The sequence below is a fragment of the Natrix helvetica genome (genome assembly GCF_964273705.1).
Source record: "Natrix helvetica genome assembly, chromosome: 1".
Lineage (NCBI taxonomy): Eukaryota > Metazoa > Chordata > Lepidosauria > Squamata > Natricidae > Natrix > Natrix helvetica.
In genome coordinates, this window is record NC_138548.1 from 355,797,646 (window position 1) to 355,819,932 (window position 22,287).

Sequence of the window (22,287 nt, forward strand, 5' to 3'; positions counted from 1 at the left end):
AAAGTTTTAGCATTCTGCCAACCTCCCCAAAACAGCCCTTTTTTCATGAAAACGGGCCTGTTTATTATTTTTTTAAAAGAGGCATGAACAGTCTTGGTGGGGCTTGCAGAGTGCTTTGGGGGGGTCAAAAACAAGCAAAAACCCGCCCATTTTTACTCATTTCTGTCCTCCCCAGCCCCCACGAGCTCTCTCAAAACCTCCATAAGGGTATGCACAGCCATTTTGGTGAAGGGGTGGGGCTTTAGGATGCAAGAAATGCTGTATTCAGCTGGGCTTAGTCACAGCCTGATTGGTCCAGAGACTGAGGGAATTTTCTTAAAATATCCTTCCTTCCCTATTGGCTCCCAGTTTTCCTCTCAGTCTCTTGGTCCAAGTGCTAGCTTTGGCTCCTTTGAGGTACTGATTCTTGTATTTAATTCGATATTTGGGCACTTTAAATTCTCGGACTGCTTGCCATAGAGTCTGCCTAGTCAATCTCATAAGGAGGCAGAGTTGTCCTGGTCCCTGCCTCTGGGCCTGGGGGGTTCAGCCCAATCCCTGGGTGTGCAGGGGTAATGGGCCCCCATTGCAGCTGACATTTATAGAGGCTTCAGGGCGTTAACACTAGTCTTGGCGCTGCTTGAAGCAAATTTATTATCGGCGATTGCGAATGCCTCACCACAGCTGAACTAGCCTTGCCGCTCTCAAAGTACCGCCGTGGTTTTTAACAACTTATTTGCCGCGCCGCCAAGAAGCCTCCCTGCGGTTTTAATACAACCGGGGCTTCAAAGCCTCACACGATGACATGAAGCTCCCTGAGGCTCAGTCCCCTGCTGAGCTGAACAGGGGTTCCCGTCGATACCACAGAGAGACCGGCGTGACTTTCATTTCCTGGTGTGGAAGATTAAATCTGTCTCTGGCCAGCGCCTTGGTTGCTCAAGTACTTGAGTCCCTTCAACATGGCCTAGACCAGGGACTTTCCCATAATACCTTACGGAGACAGGTGGCGGCTCTCTCCTCGGTCCTGGCGGGGAACAGATGCTTCTCCTTGCCCCAAGTCCCATTGGTCAAACAATTCCTTAAAGGGGCGGCAAACCTACATCCTCCAGTCCATCGGTTCCCAATGTGGGACCTGGCTCAGGTCCTTAGAGCGCTCACGGGGCCTCCTTTAAGCCTCTGAGGACCATTCACCTCAGATTTTTGACCCTAAAGGTGACCTTTCTCATCGCTGTTACCTCGGCTTGCCGTATCTTTGAGCTAGGGGTATTGTCTTCCAAGGATGACCTATGTCAGTTACACCAGGATAGGGTTGTCCTTAGACTAGATCTGACCTTTCTCCTGAAGGTCAATTCCCTCTTCCACAGGTCGCAGGAAGTCATTCTCCCTAACTTCTGTTTCTCTTCTTCACACGAAAGGGAACACCTGTGGCACCGTCTAGATGTCCGCCGTGCTCTGCGCATTTATCTCAGGTGAACTCTGCCCTTCCGCAGATCAGAGGCTCTCTTTCTGTCCTTTCAGCCCAGTACCCTGGGGGCTAGGGTCTCTTCTGCTACCATAGGCAGGTGGTTAAGACAGGCCATCACGGAAGCTTCTGTAGCTTCAGGTGAAGATCCTCCTCAGGGGATCATGCCCATTCCACTCAAAGTGCCACAATGACGGCCGTGTGGGCCACGAGGGCCCCTCTAGAAGACATCTGTAGGGTGGCCACCTGGACTTCCCCAACGCCCTTTATTAGACACTATCAATTGGATCTTTTCGCTTCGGTGGACGCATCCTTTGGATGTAGGGTTCTCCAACAGGTGGTGACCTCCCCTCCCCCGGGGCCCATTTCCTGCCCTGGGACTTAGCTTGGGTATGTCCCAGCAGTAGCCCCTCCCGCCATATCTACAGGAAAAAGAACGTTGGTCCTTACCTGAATGTTTCTTTTCTGTAGATGTGGCGGGAGGGGCTACATCTTGCCCTAGTCATCATAGTTAGGCGAGGTGAGGGGCAGTTGGGGTGTTGGTTTGTTGGTTGCCTGCATTATATTTTTGCAGCTTTTCCATTCGACCTGGAGGAAACTGGGTGCCAATAGGGAAGGAAGGATATTTTAAGAACATTCCCTCAGTCTCTGGATCAATCAGGCTATGACTAAACCCAGCTGTAGCCCCTCCTGCCTCATCTACAGAAAAGAAACATTCAGGAAAGGACCAACGTTCTTTTCAGCCTCTTTTTTGAGGAAAAAAGGTGCGTCTTATACTCCGAAAAATACAACATAAATGAGACAAGAAAGAAAACTTTATAATAATGAATAATTAAGACATGGAAGAAGAAATAAAAATAATCTCATTAAACATAAATGGACTAAATTGGAGCATAAAAAGAAAGAGGACATTTAATAAATTAATGAAATTGAAATTAGATATAATATGCCTGCAAGAAGTACATATTAAAGAACAACACAAGAAATATTTGGACTATCCAAAATTAGGGAAGTTGTATATGACACTTACCGATCAAAGCAAAAGAGGTGTGGCACAAAACTCCACAAAAAGATAATAGAATATGAATATGAAGAATGCCTAAAACATTATTTACAATGATGGAAGAATTAAGTCTACAAGATGTATGGAGAAGAAAAACAACATACATTTTACTCAAATAGACACATGTCATGGTCAAGAATGATTTGGACAACAATAGATCTAATGGCTAAAACACAAAAGATTGATATAGAAACATGTATATGGGCAGACTACAATCCAATAATAATGACATGGAAAGGTCAGAGGAAAAAAATGGATATTAAATCAAAATCTATTAAATGAAAAAGAATTTCAGCAATATATGGAAAAAGAATTGAACTCTTTTTTAAAGAAAATAAGAAGGAGGACACATCCTTACAGAATGTGTGGGATACCAGCAAGGCATATGCTAGAGGACTAGTAATGTCTTGTTTAGGTAAAAGAAATAAAAATTTGATGGACGTAGAAAAACATAAATTGAATTTAATGGAAAACGAAGAAGTGGCAAAAAAAGCAAAAGCCATAAGACGAAGAAGGCACTAGAAGAGAGAATAACAATGATGGAAGTAACAGAACCAATAAAAAGACAAAAAAAAGGGGGGGGGAGAACACCAGGTCCAGATGGATTACCAGCAGAATTCTACAAAACACTACAAGATGTGCTAAGCAACATCATGATAGAAGTATTCAATAAGCTGTTACTGAAAGCAAAAATACCAGATTATTGGTCGGAGGCTTATATAACTCTTCAGCAAATAAAAAACTATAGACCAATCTCTTTATTAAACGTGGTTTATATAAAATCTTTGCATTGATGATGGCGGAAAGACTTAAAATACTGTTAAGTGAATTTATACACTCAGGTCAAATTGGCTTTTTATCCAAGAGACAAATTAGAGATAATATGCGAATTATATTGAATACATTAGAATATTACGAGGGTGTATGAGTACACCCTGGGAACCAAATGGTATTGTTATTTTTGGATGCACAGAAAGCATTTGATAATGTAAATTGGCAATTTATGATAATGCAACTGCAAATGATGGATTTTGGGGAGGGATTCAAAAATATGGTTAAAACTATTTACAAAGAACAACAGGCTAAAGTGATGGTAAATGAAAATATGACAGCAAAAGTGCCGATTAGAAAAGGGACCAGGCAAGGGTGTTCTGACCCCCCTCCGTCCGATAATTAAACAGTGATACAAGCTTAGCTTTGCCACTCTTTATTAACAGTACTTCTAATCTTGTTGGCTGAAAGCCCCAAACATGACTCACAGGCAAGAACGTTGGCAGCAACCTAGACTCCCACAGACACAAGCACGGAGTTGTCCAGGCTATTGCAAACAGTTGTGTCCTGCAAAACCTTCTCCCAAAATCACGTCTTATATACACTCTCGGGGAGGTGCCGAGCCACAACCACCTGAGCTAATTATCTCTTCGGAGCTTCGCTTCGGCACAGTTGTTGCCTTCGTTTCTCCACCCTTCTTAATCTGGCATCAGGGACAAACTCCCTTAGCTCCTCCCCACTGCTCCATGCCTCAGGCGCCTCTCTGGTCCCTGCTCTGAGTCTGAAGTCTGCCCAGGGTCCTCCATCTCTTCCATAGCTGACTCATAAGGTTTGCCGCTATCTGAGTCCCTCAGCATCTCCAACGGATCCTGCTGGGCCATAACACAAGGGTGTCCACTATCTCCACTATTATTCATATTGACACTAGAAGTTTCGAACAGAAAGATAAGGCAAGATAAAGATATCAAAGGAATGAAAGTTAAAAAGGAAGAATATAAATTGCAAGCATTTGCAGATGACTTGATATTTATTATTGAAGATCTAATAGAAACCGGTCCAAAACTACTAGAACAAATAGAAGAGTATGGAGGAGTGGCAGGATTGAAAATTAATAAAGATAAAACAAAAATTTTAGTGATAAATATAGTAGAAAAACAGAAAAGAGAAATAATGGAGAAATTAGATATTCAAATAGTAAAAAAAGTGAAATATTTGGGAATACAGTTGACTTTGAGATGCGTAACTATTAAGGAAGATAATTATTATAAACAAAGAAATCAAATTGAAATGGATATAGAGAAATGGAAAAACTTACAGCTATCACTAACGGGAAGAATAGCAGCTATTAAGATGAATATATTACTGAGACTTCCGGAGGTGATGTCACATTGGAGCAGCTACAGGGGAACGAATCCATTCTCCCTGTCTGATTTTTCGTGTCTGGAGGCTGTTAACAGCAAAGTTGAGCCTTGGAGAGGACAGCTTTAAAGAGGGGAAAATCCAGCGGTGAAGGCGAAAAAGGCGATCTCCTATTCCGAAGGGTGAAATCCCTGAAATCCGACACAGAAGAGTCCAGCTGTCATGACTTGGTTACGGCCTGGTCCGGAGATGTGACAGCCTGATTAATGGTGGAAGGAGTAAAAAGTGAAAAACAGCAGAATCTACCGGCAGACAGTGTTAAAAAATTTGATACTCCGATTTCTGAGACTGGATTTATGGTGATATAAATTGAGAGTTTTGTGTGGGTTGTGAATGGATTGTGAAAGAAGGAAAGAACACCTCCCTTTGCAGTAGAAGAGATAAATGTGGAAGAAAGAAAGAGAAAGGGACTATGACTGTGCAATTTTGAGTACAGGAGTCATTTTGAAAGCACAGAGAACAGAGAAATTGCAAGGGAGTACAGAGATTGAGGAAAAAGAACTGTTGTGTTCCCAACGTAGGACTTTGGATTGGACTCATTTATAACCAGCTTTGTGTACTTCTGATATCTCTACATTATTTATGGTATTTAAATATTGTTATATTTACCACGGTGATCTTTAGATCAAAGAATGTAATATTTTATACGCTATACATTTTATATATTCTATATAGCTATACTCCACATATATTTAATGTAGATTTAAGTATATTTAAAACAGGATAGAATTTATAGTCATTTCCTTTATTACTGCATATTAGAAAATTTACCTAGCTTTGGGGAGAGAACTAAGGCTGACTTGCCACTTGAATTAACTATGTGATAAAGATCGAAATCACAGTTGCAAGAGGGGATTGCTGAGCTGTTTTCTTAAAGAATGGAAACTTTTGCTCTTCTCCCTGCGAAAGGAGGAGTCAAGATGGCTCCCCCCTTCTTCGTTTTTGTACTTATAAAATAACTCTGCCTTTTGAAACTACCTTTGGGAAAAAAATTAAATCTCTGGTATTGTCTTAAAACCCCTCCTGAAGGTGCTCTGGACCTCTCCTATTATGTGATCTTTCTGGATTTTAATTATTTGACTTTCCCCTTTTGGGGGTATTTCTGTGCCTTGGAACAGTGAAGGAGAACTAATTTCTCACTTTTGGATTTGCCTGTCACCTTGGATCGGCCCGGCTGCGTGCTCCGCTGACGCCATTTTCTTTGTAAAAGACTTATCATCTCTGAATTCAGACAAATGGAACCAAAAAAGCCACCAACGGGCAAGTCATTCTCGGCTCCTGCCTCGGCAACCTCCAGTCCAAGCATGCAGCAGACCAAAATCACTTCAATGTTACAAAAAGAAGGGGCTGGAGAGAGCTCAAAAGAATTATCTGTCAAACAAATGTTTCAGGAAATGACGGGTCAAAACGAGCTGAAGAAGGAGATGGCAGATCTTAAAGACGAACTCAGAGGGGTACAACATCATATTACAGAAAATAAACATAGAATTGTGGTGTTGGAGGAGGGGGCGGCTGGGCTGGAAAAGGAGGTTAAGGCAGTCCGGAAGGGAAATTTAGAATTAGATAACTTTATGGCAAAAATAGAACTTGAAAGAATGTCTTTTTTTCTTAGATTCCAGAACCTACCAGAAACAGAGAATGAAAATCTTAAAGATATCATGAGTACAATTTTAGCAGAATTTATCAAGACAAATAAAGAACAGTTGTGGTGGGATATGGATCTGGTCTATAGGATCAATTCAGCATATGCTAGAACCCATAACGTTCCAAGGGAGGTACATGTTAAATTTCTTAGGAGGACCACGAGGGATGAGGTGCTAGGGGCCCAAAGGGAGGGACCATTAAAATACCAAGATAAAGAAATTACCATTCTTAAGCAAATTCCGAAAAAAATTAGAGAAAGAAGGAGGAAGTATTCCTCCTTATCAAAGAAATTATACAATAAAGGAGTTTGGTTCAGATGTTTATTGCCAGAGGGAATGCTGATTTTCTGGGTGGGAAACAGAATTAGAATTAACACAGTGGAAGAGGCTGAAGCCTTCACTAAAAAACATTTTTCTCTCCTAGAGGATGAAAATAAGGGAGGTGGTGAAACATGCAGTAATGTACGGGATATGGGGGAGGAGGGGCGTGGCTGCATCTGGGGACAGGGAGAAGGGAGCAATATTGAAAAGGCTCAGATCACAAAAATAAATGTATTTGAAATATTATTGTAATTGTTGATATACTAGAAAGTGACAAAGAACGAGATGATTGAACACATGATTGATATAATGTAAGAACTCTGTTTATGCTTATCTTTTATACGTTGTTTTCAAATTGAAAAAATTGTGAGATTTGGGAGGATTTCTACCACTAGCATGGGAGCTGCCAAAATTTTCTATGTACCTTTGTACCCTTTCCCCATAAATGTTTTAAAAAACCAATAAAATCTTTAATACAAAAAGAAAAAGAAAATTTACCTAGCTTTAAAACAGGAATTGTTGATTAACAATAACATTTAATTAATTTAATTGATTGCATATACTGATTTATATATTTATGAACTTTTAGCAAATTTATTATATAGCGAAAAAATGTAATAGATTATTTAACAATCTTATAGATATTATAAATATTTATTTATTTCTATCCTTTGCTCCCTCTTCCCCTTTAATACAGTTAAGTTAGAACAATCCATAATAATTAACTACAAATATAATAACCTATAATTGTAATTCAATTTGTAGTTGTTTATATAATTGTCTATAGAAAATTGATATTAAGGGTTGGGTTTAATCAGTGAATTATATAACTTTACTATTGTTAACTATCAGATTTTAAAAAAAGAGAGTGAGATAGGAGAAGGGACACTACTTATGGAAAGTAAGTACTTGGGGAGGGCAGAAATGAGTAAAAAATGGGCGGTTTTTTGCCCCCTCAGCCCCCAGGAGCACTTTATAAGCCTCCATAAGGCTATGTATGCAATTTGTTCGACAAAAAACGGGCCCGTTTTCGTGAAAAACAGGCCGTTTTTTGCTCTTTTTGCCCCCACCCCCACCCCTCAGGAGCACTCTGCATGCCCCCCCAAGGCTATTCATGCTTTTTATTTGAAAAAGATGGGCCCGTTTTTGCAAAAAAATTGGCTGTTTTGGGGGGTTTGCAGAGTGCAAAAACTTTTCCCCCCTTTGGAAAGCACTTTAGTTAGAGTGATTGATGAGAATTACATTGATCAAGTGTTGTGCCAGCAGAAACAAGTCTTAGGTGCTGCAGGTTGTCAGCGATTTCCTTCTCTCTCCCTACCTACCTACTGTATGTATGTATGTATGTATGTATGTATGTATGTATGTATGTATGTATGTATGTATTTGTGTTACAACCCCTGGTATGACTTATTTATCAGTACAATTACAACACAAATATATATATAGGACACAAAATCAACTTTGAAGGAGCCAGGTTAATCTCCAAAACAGAACACCTCCACAAGAGAATAATCATGGAAGCCATCGAAATAGAGAAACACCCCCACAGCATGAACAAACGTGATGATACCTCCCGCCTACCAAACATCTGGAAACCAGCCCTAGCCAACAAACAAACACCACCCACCACCCAAGCCGTTAAAATACAAAACAACAATGCACACACAACCTGCACCAATCAGCACCAATCTACCAATCATGATACAACCACACAACCAATCATTCCACTTACTGAAACAAAGCCAGCACCCCATCCCCTCCCACCAAGACTTACAGAAAGACGGCAGCTCCGATCACATTTTAAGCCCACAGCTTGAAGATGGCAGGTGTGATCCTGCCGAAACGTTGCAAAGACAATCTCAACCTTGCACGGGAAAAGACCCGAATACAACAAAACCAGCATATATATATATATATATATATATATATATATATATATATATATATATATATATATATATATATATATATATATATATATATATATATATATATATATATATATATATATATATATATATATATACACATACACATACACATACACATACACATACACATACACATACACATACACATACACATACACATACACATACACATACACATACACATACATACATACATACATACATACATATATATATCCCCTCCCCCCTTTATCTACTTACCTACCTGTTGCAGAAAATCAGGAATCAGGAAAATCAGGAGAAATAGCTTTATTTGGCCAAATGGTTCAGATAGAGATAACAATTTTTTAACATCTGAGCAACGTTCTAATGCAAACACACATTTTAATATTGTATTCAAAGCATCAAAAAACACGGAAATGTGCTAAATTATTTCTATTGGCTAAATTCCTTATTTCTAGGCAGAAAAGCATGCAGGAAACACTGAATACATACTGGCTTTTGTGGTTAAGCTATATGCCTGACTCGTAGGTGAGACCTCTAACTGAGTTGGCCTCCTTAGAACAGATGTTGTGGTCTGACAGAGTTCCAGAGTTCAAGTTTCTGGTACAAGACTCAGTAAATGTATAACAAAATAGAAGGGATAGACGGGGCCCCCAGGAGGTCTGTTTCATGTTATGTCCAAATCTCGCTTTATGTCCTACCTTATACCTACCTACTCTCTCTCTCTCTCCCTACCTACCTACTGTATTTCTCTCTCTCTCTATCCCTCTCCCTCCTTCCCTCCCTCCCTCCCTACTCTCTCTCTCCCCCTACCTACCTACTGTATTTCTCTCTCTCCCCCTCTCTCTTCTTCTATCTACCTACCTAGCTGTTTTAAAAAATTGCCTCTTCAAAATCTTGTGCATCTTATATTCCAGTGCATCTTATACTCCGAAAAATACGGTATGTTCTGTGGGGTTTTTTTTTTTTTTTTCCCCTTGTGTCTTCTTCACTGTTTTTAAAGATTAAAACATTCAATAAAAATTATATTTAAAAAATAAGATGAATATCTTACCAAGAATATTATTTTCATTGTAAACAATATCGATAAAACTGGATAAAAGTACTTTGAAAAATTAAATAAAATAATAGGAAATATTTGGCAAGGAAAGAAGATGGTGTCCTGTTGCGTTTGAGGAGAGCTTCGAGGAGATGATTGTCCTTCTTGGGGCTTGCAGGGGGTACCCTTTCCTATCGTTGGTTCCAGGTCCAGCTATGAGAACTTCCTGGGACCTTGGGGATACCTTTGAGCTGCGATGTCCTGCCTTGTAGCCAGAACGTCGTGAGTGAAATGGGGCAGTTGGCGGTGAAAGGAGAATGGAGAGCGTTGGCGGCTGCCAGTGTGGGTGTGGTCAGCGGCTGCGGCGGGACGCCCGGCCTGGGGTCTCTGCAGCCGGCGTGGGTGTGGTCATCGGCATTGGTGGGACGACTGGCTTGGGGTCTCTGCAGCCAGTGTGGGAGTGGTCGGTGGCAGCGACGGCGGGACAACTGGCCTGGGGTCTCTGCAGCTGCCACTCCCCACGCCGTGGTGTTATCCTAGTTGCTCCCCCCCTCCACCTTGCTTATGGACATGATAGATTGGATCAGCGGGGAGTGACTGAGGCAGCTGGCATGGATATTGATGCCAGAGGAAGATGGCTTCAGTAGTTGGTGTGGGCGCCGACGGGTCTACCAGGATCTGCGCCGACTATAAGTTGACCATCAACCTTGGCTTCCAGTCCCTGTGGTGCAGCACCTGCTCCATTCCTTGGGGCGGAGCTGCATCTTTGCCAAACTGGATATGGCGCAAGCCTACCAGCAGCTCCCGGTGGATGACGATGCGGCAGCAGTTGGGGTTTTCGTTGTCTCTGCCTCCAATTCGGCGTCTGTGTTGCCCCGGGGATCTTCCAGAGCCTCATGGAGCGGCTGCTCCATGGGCTCCCTGGCATCGTCCTTTACTTCGATGATGTCCTGATCGCTGCAAACAGCCACTCAGGGGTCATCGAAGTATTACGGAAGGTCCTCGACCGTTTTAGGGGCGTGGGCTTAAAATTAAAGCGCAGCAAATGCTCATTTGCTGTGCCTAGGCTGGAATTCCTGGGTTTCTTAATAGATGCCCATGGCATCCACCCTACCCCCTCCAAAGTAGCGGCCATAAGGAACGCCCCCTGCACCTGCCTCTAAGGTGGAGCTACAGGCGTTCCTCGTCCTTTTAGGTTTCTACGCGCCATTCTTACTGCACAAGGCATCACTAGCCAAGCCACTGCATCGGTTGCTCGACCAATCTGCGGCCGGGCGCTGGGGCAGCCGCGAAGCGCATGCGTTCGCAGCTGTCAAAGCCATGCTTATGTCAGCGGCTGTCCTAGTCCAATATAGTGACAGGCTGCCGCTGACTCTGGCATGTGACGCCTCCCCCATTGGTCTGGAGGCTGTCCTGAGCCATGTCCTCCCCAATGGCTCGGAAGCCCCCATAGCTTTTTATTCCCGGACACTCTCTCCGGCGGAGAGGAACTACAGCCAGATCGACAAGGAGGCTCTGGCTGCCGTGTCCGGGATTAAAAAGTTCCATGATTAACAGGCATTTCACACTGTTCACCGATCACAATCCTCTCCTTGGACTTCTGGCTGGTGACCGTCCAACCCCTCCCATCCTCTCCCCCCGCATGACCCGCTGGACGGAGTTCCTAGCAGCGTACTCGTACACACTGAGGTACTGTCCAGGCAAACAGCTAGGGCATGCTGATGCCCTCAGCCGTTGCCCCCTTCCCTGCACTGACCCACACCCAGTGCCTTGCCTCTCAGTCCTGTCTATCGCTTCCTTGGACCTGCCCCTGACAACCACTGACATGGCGGCCCACACCAGAGCCGACCCTGTCCTGTCTCAGGTCATGGCTTGGGTCCTCCGGGGCTGGCCTACTGGTGGGGTTGTGGAGGGCTTCCTTCCTTTCAAGACCTGCCAGTTGGAGCTGTCTCTGCACTGGGGGGGGTCTGCTGGGGGGGACAGGATCATTATTCCCCTGGCCCTCCGCCATCAGGTGCTTACACGCCTCCATGGGGACCACCAGGGCGTAGCACGATCAAGGCCTTGCCAAGAGCTATGTCTGGTGGCCCCATCTGGACAACGAGATAGCTGCCTGGGTGGCCAGATGCTCCCCATGCCAGCTGTCCCACCCTGCCCTACTGTCTGCCACCCCCCGGGAGTGGGAGGTGCCCAGGGGACCCTGGTCGCGGCTGCACCTGGACTTTGCAGGACCATTCTACGGCCAGGTATTCCTGGTGGTCGTGGATGTGTACTCTCGCTGGGTGGAACTATTCCAAATGTCCACCACACCCAAGAGCATGGTGCGGGTCTTGCGGCGCCTATTCGCCACCCATGGCTTGCCGAACATTGTCATGTCCGACAACAGCCCGCAATTCGCATCCACAACATTCCCGGAGTTCCTGGCCGCACAGGGCATCCGCCATGCATCAGTCGCCCCTTACCATCTGGCCAGAAATGGCAGGGCGGAGTGAGCGGTCCGCTCGGCCAAAGAGGCTTTGGCCAGGATGGACCGGGGCGACTGGCCGGCAAGGGTGGCTGCTTACCTCTTGGGTCAGCATTCCACCCCTTGCACTCTCACATGCAAAAGCCCTGCAGAACTGCTGATGGGCCGGCGCCAGCGGACTACCCTAGATAGATTACACCCTCTCTATTCTGGGGAACAGCCTGGGAACCCGCCCCCCCCTCCCGGCACCTTCAGGGATGGGGACCTTGTATGGGCCAGGAATTATTCCGGGGATCCGAGGTGGGTGCCTGCCACCGTCACCACAATAACTGGTCCCTGTTCTTACAGGGTTCACCTTCCAGATGGTACCGAGTGGCAGCGCCATGTGGATCAATTAAGGTGCCGCCACCTACCCGAGACATCCGCTCAAACCGACCCGTCAAGCCTGGCCACCGTTGCCCAGCAGCCGGCCTCAATACCGTCGCGGCTGGCAAACACAACCCCTTGTGAGACCTTCCCCCAGTCAGGCCTCGCCTACCCAGACCGCCGTTCCATTTGATGACTCCTTCCGTTCTCGCCCCTCCTGGTTTACCCCACCCAGGGGCTCTTCCCCAGTCAGGCCTCGCCTACCCAGATGCCGCCTACTGGCAGTTGTTCTCAAACCCACCTCCAACAGACGCACCCCCTCGCCCCGTCTTACCTGTGCCTTCGGATACGCCCTCCGGCACAGGCCTGAATGATGTCACCTGGAGCTACACTCCCTTCGGGGAGGAGCTGCAACAGGGACATCTTATCTCTCCGATGCCACTTCCTGAACTGAGGCGCTCCGGGCGTGTCTGTTGCAGACCTGCCTACCTTAACAAGTATGCATGCGTACCATTTCCGCATGCGCCCTCGCTAGGGGGGGAAGAAGTGTTGAGTCCTCAACCTGCGACCGGTTCTAAAGTCCTTGACTTACGACCGGTCGCAGGTCCTCAACTTACGAGTGACAGCCAGCAACAGCCAAGCTGCGCCTGATTGGCTAAGATGCAGCTGGCTGAGCACGGGCTGTCAGAAGCAGTCCTATTGGGCGCCCTGCTTGACAGCTCCATATAAATAGCTGTCAAGCAGGGCGAGCTGTCAGATTGTAGCCTGCCTGCATATAGTTCTACTCTGTTCAAATAAAGCTGTTTCCAACTTACCTCAGAACGCCTCACGCCTCGTCCTTCCTTTGGACTTTTACAAATAGTAGGCAGTTTAAGGTTAAAGTTATGGGGATTTGAAGATGTAACAAATTTGGTTTGGTTTGGTTTGGTTTATTTGGATTTATATGCCGCCCTTCTCCAGAAGGACTCAGGGCGGCGTACAACATTAAAAAACACACATCCCAAAAGTTAAAGAAGATTAAATCCATATCCAAAAAAACAAACCGAATTTAAAAAAAAACAATACATTTAAAATAAGTTAAAATTAAAATTAACAGGCCAGGCCAGCTTGCTGGAAAAGCCAACTTTTAGGGCGCGTCAGAAGGACCGGAGGTCAGAGATTATGCAAAGCTCTGGGGGCAGCTCATTCCAGAGGGAAGGCGCTCCCACAGAGAAGGCTCTCCCCCTGGGGGTCACCAGCCGACACTGCCTGGCCGACAGCACCCTAAGGAGCCCAACTCTGTGGGATCGTACTGGACGGTGGGAGCTATTGGTGGCAGTAGGTGGTCTCGCAGGTACCCTGGGCCTAAGCCATGGAGTGCTTTAAAGGTCATAATTAATACCTTGAATCGCACCCAGAAAACAACCGGCAACCAGTGCATGCCGCCTAAAAGGGGTGTAATATGGGAGCACCTAGGTACCCCCATGACAACCCGCGTGGCCGCATTCTGGACCAGCTGAAGCCTCCGGGTGCTCTTCAAGGGCAGCCCCATGTAGAGAGCATTGCAGTAGTCCAGGCGAGAAAGGATGAGGGCATGAGTGACTGTGCACAGAGCATCCCGATCCAGGAAGGGGCACAACTGACGTACCAGGCGAACCTGGTAAAAGGCCCCCCTGGTCACGGCTGTCAGGTGTTCTTCTAAATTAAGCCACATATCCAGAGAACCAACCCCTGGGACACCCCACAAGTGACGCGCCTGGGGGTCGATCTCTGCCCTCCAGTCAACACAAACTGCGACCGATCCGACAGGTAGGAGGAGAACCACTGTAAAACGGTGCCCCCCACTCCCAACCCCCCGAGTCATCACAGTAGGATACCATGGTCGATGGTATCGAAAGCCGCCGAGAGGTCCAATAGGACCAGGACAGAGGAACAGCCCCTGCCCCGGGCCCGCCAGAGATCATCGACCAACGCGACCAATGCCGCCTCCGTGCTGTACCCAGGCCTGAAACCCGACTGAAACGGATCCAGGTAGACAGCTTCATCCAGGTACTGGGGAAGCTGACGTGCTACCACACTCTCGACAACCTTTGCTTTGGAGACCGGACGATAGTTGGCTAAAGAAACTGGGTCCAGGGAAGGCTTCTTGAGGAGGGGCCTCACCAGCGCCTCCTTCAAGGCGGTGGGAAAGAACCCCTCTCTCAATGAAGCGTTGGTAATAACCTGGAGCCAGCCTCGTGTCACCTCCCGGGAAGCCGAAACTAACCAAGAGGGACACGGGTCCAGCACACAAGTGGCAGCACTGAGTCTCCCCATAATCCTGTCCATGCCTTCGGGGGTCACAGGGTCAAACCCATCCCAGATTGTCTCCTCAAGATTCATCCCCGTCGGCTCGCCCAAATCTGTCCAGTCAGAGTCCAAGCCTGTCCGGATCTGAGCGATTTTATCTTGCAGATACTGAACAAATTCTTCAGCCCTACCCTGCAAGGGGTCTTTCCCAGTTCCTTGGTTAAGTAAGGAGCGGGTCACCCTAAACAGGGCGGCTGGGCGGTTATCTGCGGACGCGATAAGAGCGGAAAAATATTGCTGTTTTGCCGCTTCTATCGCCACTAAGTAGGATGTAATACGAATTCTTATTAGTGTTCGATCAGATTCGGACCGGCTGGCCCTCCAGCCATTCTCTAGGTGTCTTTTCCGGCGTTTCATCTCCCGGAGCTCCTCGGTAAACCAGGGAGCGATCCGGGATCGACACCTGGTCAGAGGCCGCAAAGGCACAACACGATCCAAAGCCCCAGCGGCAGCCCTATCCCAGGCTTCCACTAGGGCTTCGGTCGACTTGTGAGCAAGGGATTCAGGAAAAGTCCCAAGCTCCATCAGGAACCTTTCGGGGTCCATCAGGTGCCTGGGGCGGAACCATCTAGTCGGTTTGCAGCGTATAAGAGGCATCTTGGTGCTGCTACCACCAGGGTAACAAGCAGGCACCTCCAAGAAGACAAGATCACAGCAGGGGTTGTTCGTGAACCTAAGAACCCAGGACTCAAAACCACAATGCTTTTTCTTCTTGAGCTACAACCTCTGTGCATATTTTTTTTACCATGTATTTTTCAGCAACTTACTGGGGCCACTCAGAAACTCGGCTTATGACTCACAGATATTTTGTGCAAAGTAGATGCTGGCTAGGAAATTCTGGCCTCAAAATCTGGAAGACTTTCAGAATGCAGAAGGATAAAACTGAACATTGTGTTTCTCTAAGACACATTAAAATTAATATGAGGGAAATAGCAGAATATATAAAAAACAACCCTCTATACAATAAAAAGATAGACATTGGGGGAGGGGGAAATTTCTTCTACCATATATAGGCAATCATGCCATCTTTTTAGGCTCCTTTTTCTAGGCCCTGCTGCATGTTTCTCTGTGTGACCTAATGGGAGACTTCAGTGCAAGCAAATTTACAGAATTTACACCTGGCATTCAGCAGATATAAAATTTCCTCCTCCAAAAATGGAGCTTGGTGGTTGATGCTCTTGGATGCAGCCCTGGCCAGCAGGAGTGAAGCTCCTTCCCCTGGAGGGTCTGGCCTGATGCTGCTGCCATGCCCTAAAATCCTGGGAGCCACAGGAAATCAGTCATAAAGTTTTGGCATGTAGAGAGGTTTTGATCTCCACTGAGAATCACCCCTAAGAAAGCTGATTGTGTAATTCTGTAAAACCTTCATGAACTTTTAGGGCTTGGCACATAGCTAATCTTCACAAGGTTAAGTAACATCACATTTCACTATTTCACTAGGCTCAGCTGCAAAGTCAGTTGCTAGAAGTCAAAAACGAATTGATAGCATTTAATCAGTGGAAACATTTTGCAAACGCCTTAGGTAGAAACTGGAGAAGGATGTTTTTTTCCTGCCTCCTATCTGGAGATGGTCAAACAGGCAACACCTGTGCCTAGAAAGCGGATAATACTGTGGTTGAGCTTAAAGGAGTTAAAACCATCGAGTACTGTGTTGCTAGAAAGGCTGGAAAGCAACGGGAAGAGTAGAAGAAAGAAAATCCCGTTGCCTTTTGAAAAAAGCACCGTTGGGACAGCTGAACTTCCTGTTCCGGATCACTCATGGGAGGAGAGTGGTGTGCAGAGCGGCTTTTGTGCTCTTCCCATGGTCGAAGCAGCAGCTGGACGGTGAGTTGAGGGCAGGTGGGAGGAGAGTCCTGGAAGCAGAGAAGCAACTGGGCTGAAGCATCTCAGCTGCTGCTGCTGCAGGTTCCTTCCCTCCCCGAATTTAAGCCCACTGGTGCTGCAGGCTGTGAAACTGGTGGCTGCAATTTTCCTCCTGGTGGGAAGATTGGAAAAGTCTCTTCCAAGTGAAGGTGGATTCTTTGGGAATGGCTTCCCTCCAGAGGTTGTGGGTGCTCCCATCACTGGAGGGTTTGTGACAGAGCTGGGAGGGACCTTGCAGGTCTTCTATACAGACGCTCTGATCAAGCAGGAGACCCAATATCATTTCAGACAAATGGCTGCCCTGTCTCTGATTAAAAGCCACCAGGGATGGAGCTCCCACAACCTCTGAAGGGAAACCCTTCCACTGGTTCACTGTTCTCAGTGTCAGGAAATTTCTCCTTAGTTTGAAGTTGCTTCTCTCCTTGATTAGTTTCCATCCAGTTCCTTGTCCTGCCTTCAGGGGCTTTGGAGAATAGGTTGACACCCCTCCCTCTTTTGTGGCAACTCCTCAAGTATTGGAAGATGGCTATTATGTCTCCCCTAGTCCTTCCTTTCACTAGACTAGACATACCCAATTCCTGCAACCCTTCTTTTTATTTTAGCCTCCAGGCCCCTAATCCTCTTTGTTGCTCTTTTTCTGCATTCTTTCCAGAGTCTCAACACCTTTTTTATGATATGGTGACCAAACTGTCTGCAATTTTCTAAGTGTGGTCTTACTCTTTATAAAGTGGTACTAGTACTTCACATGATCTTGATTCTATCTCTCTGTTCATGCAGCCTAGTATTGTATTGGCTTTTTTTTTGGCCACTGCAATACACAGCTGGCCCATATCTAAATATTGTCCACTAGGACTTCAAGGTTCCTCTCATAGTTATTACTTGAGCCAAGTGCTACCTATTCTGTACCAGTACATTTGGTTTTTCTTGAATAAGTGTGAAACTTTTTTTCCCCTTTATTGAAGTTCATTTTGTTAGATAGGGCCAAATCTATCGAGATTCTCTATCTTGAGTTTATTTTCTGAGGTGTTAACTATTCCTGGCAACTTGGTGTCATTTACAAATTGTTGTGTTCCAGTTGGACTCCCTCATCGAAGGCATTTACGAAGATATTAAAAGAGTACTAAAGCAGAACCTTGGGGTACCCACTGCTTACTTCTCTCCATATAGATATAGTCCCATTCAGGAATACACTTTGAGTGTGGTTTGTCAGCCAGTTAAGAATCCATCTGTGTGGAAAGATGTACCTATCCCACACTTTCCTAATTTACCAAGAAGTAGGTTATGGTCTACTTTGTCAACTGCCCTACTGAAATCCAATTATACAATGTATTAGATTGGTCCGCTAATTTTGTCACTTTGTGTAAGAATGAAATAACATGTTGACTTCCTATGTTGACTTCTGGTTATATATTTGCTTGCTTCTAGGTGTTTGCAGATCTTTTGTTTCATTATCTTTTCCAAGATCTTCCCAGGTAATGATGTCAGGCTAATTGGCCTTCAGTTTTATGGATCCATTTTTCTCCCCTTTTTTGAAGATGGGAACTACATCCGGTCTTTTCCAATCCACCGGTAGTTCCTTGGTGCGTGAAGATCTTTGAAAGATATGGTTGAATGGTTCTTAGATCACGTCTGCCGGTTCCTTCAGAACTCTGGGATGTAATCAATCTGGTCCAGATGATTAGAACTCATCTAGAATAGACAGGTGTTCTCTTACCATTTTCTTGTCTGTTTTAATTTGTATTCCTAGTCTGCCTTTTACAGTTCTGTTTTGGTAGGTTTGGCTATTTTTTCTTTTTGCCTGAAGATAGATGCAAATAATGAATTAATTAGCTCTGCTGTGTCTCTACTGCCTATCACTTCCTTGCCATCATCTCTCATTAGTGCACTGACTGTTTCCCTGACTTTTTTCTTGTTTTATACATGTTTTAAAATGATTTTTGATATTTGTTGCAAGTTTTAGTTAATTCTCACCATGACCTTGATTTCATCTTTCCCGATTCAGGCTATATGCTACTATTCTGCCTTAGTTATGTGTCCTCTTTCCATTTTTTATACTGATCCTTTTTTTCATTCAGTTTATCAGAGAAATCTTTATGCAACCATGCTGGATTGTTCTTGGATATCTGGTTTTCCCTTTACAGTAATATTGTGTTGGGCTGGGCTTATATGATCATACTAGTAAGTTGGATACCAGTGCTGCGCTACATAAATGGAACAGCAATGGGCAGCATTCTTTACCATCACCCTCCATTATCCTGTAGCTGTAAAAGGCAGCAGAAGACACGGTCTTCTTGAGAGGAACTTTGGTGTTTGGTTCACACTGAGGTATATTGATGTAATAGCCATCTTCTCCATGGCAGAACATCAGAGGGTACTTCCTATCAGCAATAATCACCCCTTGGAAGTCCTTGGAAGTATGGCTGAAGGGGAGAGAGGTGCACCACCACTGTAGCACATCCCGGGACTCTCAACCTGCCATTCCAAAACACAGCACGGCTGCCTGCGCAAGGCAGCAAACCAACATAGCTTTTGGCTTGGCTAGGACCGTTGTGAGCATGCGTGGGCAGTGGGTGGAGTCGCGGGAAGGTTGAGTTTGATGATACTTGTGTTCAGCTTCCCTTACTTGTGTTTTCCTAATTACATCTGTAAATCTTTTTCTGCATTTTTGCCTCTTTTCCCTATAACTGGCGTTACACTAGAACAGTGATGGCGAACCTATGGCACGCGTGCCACAGGTGTCACACAGAGCCATTTGTCAGGGCACGCGAGTTCACCCTTTTTAAAGCCATTTTTCACCCTCCCCAGGCTCCAACGGCTTTATAGGAGCCTGGGGAGGGCGAAAAGAGCCTCCCCCACCTGCCCCAGAGGCCCTCCGGAGGCTTCATGAGCTTCCCTGAAGCCTCCGGAGCTCAAAAACCGGCCGTACGGGCAAATCAGAAGTTCGGGAACAGACTTCCGATTTGCTCGGAGGGTCGTTTTGACTGCTCTGGAGGCTTCAGGGAAGCTTCCTGAAGGTCCCTGAAGCCTTCGGAGCGCTCAAAATGACCCTCTGAGCAAACCAGAAGTGACTTCTGGTTTGCTCGGAGTGTCATTTTGATTGCTACGAAGGCTTCAGGGAAGCCTTCTGAAGGTCCCTGAAGCCTTTGGAGCACTTAAAACGATGCTCCGAGCAAACAGGAAGTGACTCTGGTTTGCTAGGAGGGTCGTTTTAACTGCTTCGGAGGCTTCAGGGAAGCCTTCTGAAGGTCCCTGAAGCCTCCGGAGCGCTCAAAACGGCCCTCCAAGCAAACCGGAAGTGACTCCAGTTTGCTCGGAGGGTCGTTTTGGCTTCAGGGAAGCCTTCTGAAGGTTCCTGAAGGAGGGAATTTAACCATCACTCCCCTGTCATGGTCAGATCACTCACTCCTCCGACTTGACTTCCCTGGTGCTACCCCTCGCTGCGGGGAGGCGGAACCGGAAAACACTAGATGGTTCCGCCCCAGGCGCCTGATGGAACCAGATAGGTTCCAGATGGAGCTTGGGCCACCTCCTGTAGCCCTGACCCGCCCCTGGGTAGAGGACCTGGTGGTTGCGTGGAATAATGCGACTACCGGGGCCTTGAACCAGGTGGCGCCTTTGCGGCCTCTCCGGCGGCAACGATCCACCCTGGCCCCTTGGTTTACCGAGGAGCTAAGGGTGATGAAGCGCCGCAAGAGATGCCTAGAGAGTCGTTGGAGATCCTCCCGTTCCGAATTTGACCAAACACAGGTACGAACCCATTTAAGGACGTACCTTGTGGCATTGAGAGCGGCCAAACGTCAATATTGTGCCGCTCTCATTGCATCCGCAGAGAACTGCCCTGCCGCCCTGTTTCGGGTGTCCCGCTCCCTCCTTTTTCAGAGGCCGCGGGAGGCCCCTTTACAGGGTAGGGCAGAGGAATTTGGGAAATATCTGCAGGATAAAATCGCTCAAATCCGGAAGGATTGGGTCCCTTTCAGTGGTCTAGTGGAGACGTCCGCGGCGAGTCTTGAGAGACCAGTCTGGGAGGAGTTTGACTTGGTTGCCATCGAGGATTTGGACAGAATGCGTGGACGACTGCGACCTACCACATGTTTACTGGACCCGTGCCCCTCCTGGCTTGTACTGGCATCCTGGGAGGTTACACGTGACTGGCTCCTGGGCCTAGTGAACGCTTCGTTGGGTGAGGGGTCTCTTCCGGCCGCCATGAAAGAGGCGGTGGTGAGACCCTTGCTCAAGAAGCCTTCCCTGGACCCTACGGAGCTGGCCAATTACCGTCCTGTCTCCAACCTTCCCTTTTTGGCGAAGGTTGTAGAGAGTGTGGTGGCTTATCAGTTTCCACGACATCTGGAGGAAAATGATTATCTAGACCCGCGCCAGTCCGGCTTTCGCCCCGGGCACAGCATGGAGACAGCCTTGGTCACGTTGGTGGATGATCTCTGGAGGGCCAGAGATAGGGGTTGTTCCTCTATCCTGGTCCTATTAGACCTCTCGGCGGCTTTTGATACCATCGACCATGGTATCCTGTTGCACCGACTGGAGGGGTTGGGGGTTCGGGGCACCGTTTTGCGGTGGTTCGGCTCCTACCTTTCCGGCCGGACGCAACGTGTGTTGGCAGGGGAGCAGAGGTCGACCCTAAGCCCCCTTACTTGTGGGGTGCCACAGGGGTCGGTCCTCTCGCCACTCCTGTTCAACACATATATGAAGCCGCTGGGTGAGATCATTCGTGGTTTCGGGATGGGATATCATCTGTACGCTGATGATACTCAGCTGTACATTTCCACCCCGAACCACCCCAACGAGGCCGTCGAAGTGATGTCCCGGTGTGTGGAAGCCGTAAGGGTCTGGATGGATGACAACCGACTCAAGCTCAACCCCTCCAAGACAGAGTGGCTGTGGGTTCCGGCCCCCCGGTTCAACCAGTTAATTCCATCTCTGGCCATCGGGGGCGTACAACTGGCCCCCGTGGAGCGGGCGCGCAATTTGGGCGTCCTCCTGGATGCCCGGCTGTCCATGGATGATCATGTGACAGCCGTGGCAAGGGGGGCGTTCCACCAGGTTCGCCTGGTGCGCCAATTGCGCCCCCTATTGGACCGGGATGCCTTACGCACAGTCACTCATGCGCTGGTGACGTCTCGCCTCGACTACTGCAACGCTCTCTACATGGGGCTTCCCTTGAAATGCACCCGGAGACTACAGTTGGTCCAGTATGCGGCCGCGCAGGTGATTATGGGGAGTACAAGGTACTCCCATGTGACACCTCTCCTGCGCGAGCTGCACTGGCTTCCTGTGGTCTATCGGGTGCGTTTCAAGGTTCTGATAACGATCTTCAAAGCGCTCCATGGCACAGGACCTAGCTACTTGCGGGATCGTATCCTGCCCCATACATCCCTGCGGCCAATCCGCTCGCACAGAGAGGGCCTTCTCCAGGTGCCGTCCACCAGACAGTGTCGGGGGGCGGCGCCTAGGAGCAGAGCCTTCTCTGTGGCGGGGCCAGCCTTGTGGAATGACCTCCCCCCGGATATCAGGACTACCTCCGACCTCCGCTCCTTCCGTGAAAAGCTCAAGACCCACCTTTTCCAAGTAGCTGGCCTGGCTCAACCATAGTTTGATCATATCGCTCCTGACGGGTTTTTAATCTTGTAATTTTATCTAGGGG

The 22,287-nt window shown here is 47.0% G+C and overlaps 1 protein-coding gene across 2 annotated transcripts in view; it reads left to right on the forward strand.

The window, feature by feature from the left end:
• The first annotated feature begins 16,494 nt into the window (after positions 1-16,494).
• LOC309384268 (uncharacterized protein) overlaps positions 16,495-22,287 on the forward strand; it is a 160,375-nt gene continuing 154,582 nt past the window's right edge. Inside the window, exon 1 of one of the 2 annotated variants that reach the window (XM_081937557.1) lies at positions 16,495-16,592. The gene's annotated coding sequence lies outside the window, so the exon portion shown is untranslated. The remainder of the gene's footprint in view (positions 16,593-22,287) is intronic. The other variant, XR_014173996.1, reaches the window with a different exon arrangement.